Consider the following 7838-nt stretch of genomic DNA (forward strand, 5'->3'; position numbering starts at 1 on the left):
GGTCTTGTTCAACCACCCCTCCACGGGCTACTGTTCATCCAGCCCTCCAACGGCTACTGTTCAACCATCCCTCCACGGGGTTTTCCTGTTCATCCAGCCCTCCACGGGTTCTTGTTCATCTAGCCCCAACCGGCTCAATTGGGGTCCTGTTCATCCAGAGGCAACATCATGGGGTCCTCTTCATCCACCCCCACCGGGAATTGTTCTTCCAAAGCAGGAACAACAATCGTAAATAGATTCCACCTGTGTGTTTCCTGCTGTGCCCAAAGCATGTTGCCTCCTGGGCTTCTTCTCTTGTGTAGGTCCGATAATCCGGCTCTTCTGGAGAAGCTGCGTGAAAGCAATGTCCTTAAGGGTAAATGGAAAAGTTACGAAGCGATACTGTACTGTTGACTGAGCCACTGATGCGCCTCTGCCTGTGCCCATGGTATTTTGAGTGCGTAATTGTGTACGCGTGGCACGAATGCTGCTTTGATGGGATTTGAGCGGAGGCCGGACTGCTAGTCGTTCTCTTGGCATGCCTGCTGATCCTGTTGCGGGGTGCTCCGTCCTCGCTTGAAGGAGCTTGAGGTTGTCGTCGCCGGATGGGTGGTTTGCCGGAGGAGGCCGCATTGTACTTCGGCCGCAAGGGCTGCAGTGTGTTCTTTTGTACGGAGAGAGTGGTCCATATTTCCATTGACTGTTATGACCCCGCGCGGGCCTGGCATCTTGAGCTTGAGGTACGCATAGTGTGGAACTGCATTGAATCTAGCGAATGCGGTTCGTCCGAGGAGTGCATGGTAACCAATGCGGAAAGGGACGATATTTAAGATTAGCTCTTCGCTTCGGAAGTTATCCGGAGATCCGAAGACCACTTCCAATTTTATAGAGCCCGTACAGCGGGCCTCTACTCCAGGAATGACACCCTTAAAGGTGGTTTTGGTGGGCTTAATCCTTGAAGGATCAATGCCCATTTTGCACACTGTGTCCTGATAAAGCAGGTTCAGGCTGCTGCCTCTGTCCATAAGGACTCTTGTGAGGTGAAATCCATCTATGATTGGGTCTAGAACCAATGCGGCTGAGCCGCCATGATGGATGCTAGTAGGGTGATCCCTACGATCAAAGGTGATCGGACAAGCTGACCATGGGTTGAATTTGGGGACGACTGGCTCCATCGCGTAGACGTCCCGTAGTGCTCGCTTCCGTTCCCTCTTGGGGATCTGGGTGGCGTAGATCATGTTGACCGTTTTCACCTGGGGGGGAAATTTCTTCTGTCCCCCCATGTTCGGACGCCGGGGCTCATCGTCATCGTCACTGTGCAGCCCCTTGTCCTTGTTTTCGGCATTTATTTTGCCAGCCTGTTTAAATACGCACCAGTCTCTATTGGTGTGGTTGGTTGGCTTGTCCGGGGTGCCATGAATTTGGCATGAGCGCTCCAGTATGCGGTCTAGACTGGACGGTCCTTAATTGTTGCATTTGGATGGCTTCTTCCGCTGACCGGATTTGGGTCCGCTGAATCCGGCGTTGACCGTCGTGTCTTCGGTGTTGTCGCCGTTGTTCCGTCACTTGTGTCTGTTGCGCCGTGGCTTGCCATTATTGTCCCGGACATCTGAAGTTCCAGAATGTGGCGTAGTGCTACTGCGAGCCAACCAGCTGTCTTCGCCCGTGCAAAAGCAGGTCATTAGTGTTGTGAGAGCTGCCATGGACTTTGGTTTCTCCTGGCTGAGGTGTCTGGCGAGCCACTCGTCACGGATATTATGCTTGAAGGCCGCCAGGGCTTCGGCGTCCGGACAGTCGACTATTTGGTTCTTTTTAGTTAGGAACCGAGTCCAGAATTTCCTGCCAGATTCTCCGGGCTGTTGAGTAATGTGGCTCAAGTCATCGGCATCCGGAGGTCGCACATATGTGCCCTGGAAGTTGTCAAGAAATGCATCTTCCAGATTTTCCCAACTGCCAATGGAATTTGCGGGCAGGCTGTTGAGCCACTGCCGGGCAGGTCCTTTGAGCTTAAGGGGAAGATACTTGATGGCATGTAGATCATCTCCGCGGGCCATGTGAATGTGGAGAAGGAAATCCTCGATCCATACCGCGGGGTCTGTTGTGCCATCGTATGATTCGATGTTTATGGGTTTAAACCCTTCTGGGAATTCATGATCCATCACTTCATCGGTGAAGCAGAGGGGGTGTGCGGCGCCTCTGTGCCGGGCTATGTCGCGATGCAGTCCGGCTGCGTCTGACTGGTTGTATTCGGCCCGGCCGGATTTGCTGTTAGTGTATCCGGTATGACGGTCCTCGTCATGTGCTTCGGTGCGCCCCTATGATCCGTAGATCGATCTTGGTTGTCCTGCAGTGTTACCCAGCTTATCGCGCAGGTCCTGAGTATTGCCCCAGGCCGTAGTAAACCGGTGCGGGGTTGCAGGCTGGTGTTCCGGCTGATATGTCGTTTTGTCCTCACCTCGAGGCGGCCGGTCAGCCATTTGGCGCTCGAGTCCGTATTCCTCGGTTGCCAGGACTTGTGTCCATCTATCTGTGAGCAGATCTTGATCAGCTTGAAGCTGCTACTGCTTCTTCTTCAGGCTTCTCGCAGTGGCAATAAGACAGCACTTGAAGCGATCCAGCTCTGCGGGGTCTTCGGGTAAGCCGAACTCGTCGTCGCTGAGGCTCACCTCGTCTTCGGAAAGGTGCATGTAGTTGTCCTCCTCTGGATACCCATCCGTCGCCTGTTCATCTGGGCTATCATGCCCATCTTCCTATTCGGCCTACTCGAAGGTCGGCTGTTCAGGGTTGTATTCATCGTCGCCACCGTTCGGATTTTCTTTGTCTCCGGTGCCGGTATTGCCTTGGCGGGGCTTGGAGCGGCGCGGGCAACGCCCATGCTTTGCTTTCTTCTTGGAGGGGTTTTCCTCCATTGGCTCATCGCCGTTGGTTTCTTTTGGAGTGTCCACCATGTATATATCATATGAAGAGGTGGTTGTCCACCGCCCTGTGAGCGGTGGTTCCTGTACGTCTCCGGCATCGTCGTCCATACCGTCGATGTCTTCAAAGTCGAAGTCAAGCACGTCGGTTAAATCATCGATCGTGGCGACAAAGTGGGTGGTGGGTGGGCAGCGAATTCCTTCATCGCCTGCTTTCCACTCGAGTTGGACATAGTTTGGGCCAGAGCCTCCTGACAAAGAGAGAGACTTTAATGAGTTCAGCATGTCGCCAAAGGGCGAGTGCTGAAAGATGTCTACAGCGGTAAACTCCATTACCGGAGCCCAACCTGGCTCGGATGGCTCAAGAGTGAGCGGACCGGGACCAACAACCGGATACGAGTCCGGGGCTCCGGGGATATTGGTCTCCACGAAGGTGAGACCTGTGTTCGGCTCCACCGCCGATGAGTGTGCGGCCTGTGGGGCGGGGTCCAGCCCTTCGTCCATAGGCCACGCAACCTGCCCCGGATTTAGATCTGGGGCTGGTGCGGGGGGTGATGTCCCGAGCATTGTCCGACAGTAGGTCCAGGCCATGCTCGTCCTGACTGGCCGGCGCTCCTGGCACGGGCTCGAGTCCATCGAAGATCAAGTCTCCGCGGATGTCTGTCGTGTAGTTCAAGTTTCCGAACTTGATCTGGTGGCCAGGGGCATAGCTGTCCATCTGCTCCAGCTATCCAAGCGAATTGGCCCGCGGTACGAAGCCGCCGAACACAAAGATCTGTCCGGGGAGAAAAGTCTCACCCTGGACCGTGTTGTTGACGATTGAAGACGCCATCAAGCCTTGAAGCGACGACACAGAGGAACTCTCAATGAAAGCACCAATGTCGGTGTCAAAACCGGCGGATCTCGGGTAGGGGGTCCCGATCTGAGCGTCTTAGGCTGATGGTAACAGGAAGCAAGGGACACAATGTTTACCCAGGTTTGGGCCATCTCGATCGAGGTAAAACCCTACTTCCTGGTTGATTAATATTGAAGATATGTGGAATACTAGAGTAGATCTACCACGAGATCATAGAGGCTAAACCCAAAGAGCTAGCCTATGATGGTATGATTGTAATTGTGATCGGCCTTCTAAGGACCATCCTCTCCGGTTTATATAGACACCGGAGAGCTAGGGTTTACATGGAGTCGGTTACAAAGAAGGAAGCATAATATCCGAATCGCCAAGCTTGTCTTCCATGCAAAGGAGAGTCCCATCCGGACACGAGCCGAAGTCTTGAGTCTTGTATCTTGACGCTTCAATAGTCCGGACGATGAATATAGTCCGGCTGTCCGGATACCCCCTTATCCAGGACTCCCTCAATTAGCATTGTGCATTGTTATGAAATTTTTGGTAACTTGTTGCCGAAGGGGGAGAAATGTATAGATCATAGGCTTCGAGAGAGAGAGTGTTGCTTTTGTTCTCTCTTGTTTTTGGTGGTTGAACTTTGTTATTTGCTTTTTTGAGATACTCTATGCCGTTTGTGAGATACTTGGAAGATCATGTGTTTGATCATATGCTATGCTACATTATTGCTTGTTGGATGATATTATCTCTTACATTTTCATATGATCATTCACTTTGCTTGGTGATGAGTGCATGTATTAAATTATTATCATTTTGTGCGCTCCACCAATATGTATGTGACATGGAAGAGTAACCCATGATCCTAACTCATTGTGCATTTGCAGTCCAAAGCAAATCTTAAACTATGCACAAATTTAGGGGGAGCTCTTGCTTTTCACATACTTCTCAAAGCGACAATGTTTTTCAATCTTATTATCATTTGTCAAAGCTTTGATCTATATGTTGTCAACAATTACCAAAAAGGGGGAGATTTAAAGTGCAACTATCCCTGGGTGGTTTGGTAATTCCTAACAACATATAGCTCATTGAGCTAATGCTATCTCAAGATAAATATTTCAGGAAAGCTCAATGATTGGCATGGCATGGATGAGAAAAGTGGATCCCTCAAAATACTAGGGACAAAAGGATTGGCTCAAGCTCAAAGTTCAAGACTCTACATTTTCTATTTTAGTGATCCAAGATCACATTGAGTCTATAGGAAAAGCCAATACTATCAAGGAGGGATGAGGTGTTGCTTAATGAGGTTCTTGCTCAAAATGCTTAGTGATATGCTCCAAAGCCATCAACTACTTTCTCACATCCACCTATGACCTAAATCAAAAGTCAAACTCGACCCCACCGATTCTTTCTATCCGGCGCCACCGAGTTCATATGTCATAGCCACTGCCACAAACCCTAGGCAAATCGGTCTCACCGATAGGGATCTCGGTCTCACCGAGATGGGATTGTAATCTCTCTATTTCCCTGTCACATCCCTAGACCTGGTACGCACTAGGCTAGCCCTTTATGTGTGCATCATGTTTAAATTTTCAAATGAACTTGAAATGGGGATTGTTCAAACCCTAGCACCAAATGAATTCAAATAGGCTCAAATAAAATCACTTCCAATAAACCCAAAGTGACTTTAGGAAAAGTCCATCATTTTTGAAACTGGTGAAAACCTCTGACAAAAATTGGTGCATATTTTCCCTAGGTCATTTCAGGTTTTTGGATTAAATCATAAGTATTTGAATTGGAACATTTAATGGCTATAAATATTTTAAATGCTTCAATAATTCTGAAAACATTTGAGGGCTGTTAGTAAACATTTTAAAAGTGCCCACAAATTTTCTCAGGAGTTTTAAAAAATGGTTTAGTATTATTACTAAATCAAAAACAGAAAAGCAAAATAGAAAACAGGAACAATTATTAGAGAGAGAGAGAGAGAGAAAGGTTTACCTGGACTTACCTGCAGCCCACCTAGCGCCCCTTCTGGCCCAGCACTGTGGCTGAGGCCCAGCCAACTCCCCACCGTCTTCAACCTCTGCCAGTAGGCAGAGGCGTGTTGACGCCAGCGCGCCCGAGGCCTCCACCTCCTCCCTCCTAGCCTGCCTGGCTCCTCCTTGATGAACCAGGCGACACCACGCAGCCCCTGGCCCCTCTCCCCTCTCCCTGGACCTCTCTCCCTCCTCTGCTCTCTCCCTACTATGCCACCGAACCCGCCCATCGCCGCCGTTCGCCGTTGCCGCGACCACCGCTGTCCCGACGACACCCCGAGCAGTCTACGAGCTCCGCCCCGATGCCCTCTTCCTCCTCACCGATCCTCAAGACGCCGGAAGCCCCGGGACGCCGCCAACATCGCCGTTTCCCTCGTCGGCCACCGGAGATCGCTGCCGCCCGTACGTCGCCTCCGACGCTTCCCCGAGCCATCCGACACCGCCAAACGAAGCGCTGTGAGCCACGCCGCTTTTCCCCCTGTTCCCCCTCGCTCGTTCGTTCCCTAGTCGTACCCTCCATCGCACCCGTGAGCTCATCGCCGCCGGCCATGACGCTGCCGGTGTTCTAGCCACCACAGCTCGCGCCCGAGCACGTCAACGCGTTCAGTGCCTTCCTAGGAGCACGCAGCTCCCACCAGGTCCTCCTCCCGAGCATCCCAACGCCGAATCCAAACTAACCCGAACTCCAGCCGCTGCCTCGCTCGCCACCGCCGACGCCACAGTTCACCCCAGCTCCTCTCGCTTGCTCCATCAGATGCACGCAAACCACAGCAACCCATAGCCGCAAACCACGCGTGAATTGGTGCCCTGTAGCGGGAGCATGGTGAACCTCCGCCGTCGGGCTGGTCGTCGCCGGCCAAAGTCCGGCGATGATGATGTGGCCCCATCATTAGCGCTAACCACCGCCAGCTAGATCACCCACAGACGCTGACAGATGGGCCCCAGCTCCCACTAATTTTGTAATTAGACTAATCCACTGAGCCCACACGTCAGGTTGACTTTGCTGACGTGGTCATTGACCGGACCCACCTGTCATTGACCCTGGGCAGCACTGTGTCACTGACCAGTGGTCCCCACTGGTCAGGTTTGACCTGGGGCAGCCCTATTGACCCTGCTGAGGTCAGCATGACGCCATGCTGACGCAATATTCCTTTTCTGGAATTTAGTTTATTTTCTAAATAATTCAGGAAATTCCAGAAAATGCCCAAAACTTCTAAAAATCATAGAAAATCAACCGTAACTCAGAATGAAATAAATTATATATGAAAAATGGTCAGAAAAATCCAATCTATCCATCTGTACCATTTTCATGCATGTTAGAACAACTATAGCTGCTGTTTAGCACAAATCATATAAATGGCATTTAAACCTTCACATATGGAGTTTGAATTTGAATCTTGGATTCAAACCAACTCCATTTAACTTGCTGCTAGTTGCATTAGCTCAAACCATAGCATATTGACAAGTCATGATCATGCATCATATTGAGCATGGCATTGATTGTGTTTCCTTCTGTGATGCCGGTACTTGCCCCCTCTCAATAGACATGGTTCCGATGATGAGTTCGATGACACCAATGAAGAACTATTACTATCTTCAGAAGTGCCAGGCAACAAAAAACCCCTTGTTCATTCCGATACAATCCCACTCTCTCGCTCCTGCTCTCTTTTACTGCATTAGGACAACAACGATTCAACTGTTACATGCTGCGGTAGTTGAACCCCTTTCCTCTGCATGACCTGTCATTGCCACAGTAACTAGATGAAACCCACTAGCATGAGTAGGAGTTGTTTGAGCCCTGATGTGCCTACTCATTCATGCTTGTTTGTCATGCCTGCTACTGCTTAGGGTTGAGTCAGGTCTGATTCATCGGGAATGAATCGGAGGTGTGTGAACAAGTCCTACTGTTGAGAGCTAAGTGTGTGAACACGATTTGGTAAAGGTAGCAGTGAGAGGCCATGTAGGAGTACATGGTGGGTTGTCTCATTGCAGCCGTCCTCGGGAACTGAGTTCTGTGTTTGTGATCCATGAACAGTTACTACCACACATTGGGTTCCGGTAACT

The sequence above is a fragment of the Triticum dicoccoides genome, chromosome 1B, assembly GCF_002162155.2.
Source record: "Triticum dicoccoides isolate Atlit2015 ecotype Zavitan chromosome 1B, WEW_v2.0, whole genome shotgun sequence".
NCBI lineage: Eukaryota > Viridiplantae > Streptophyta > Magnoliopsida > Poales > Poaceae > Triticum > Triticum dicoccoides.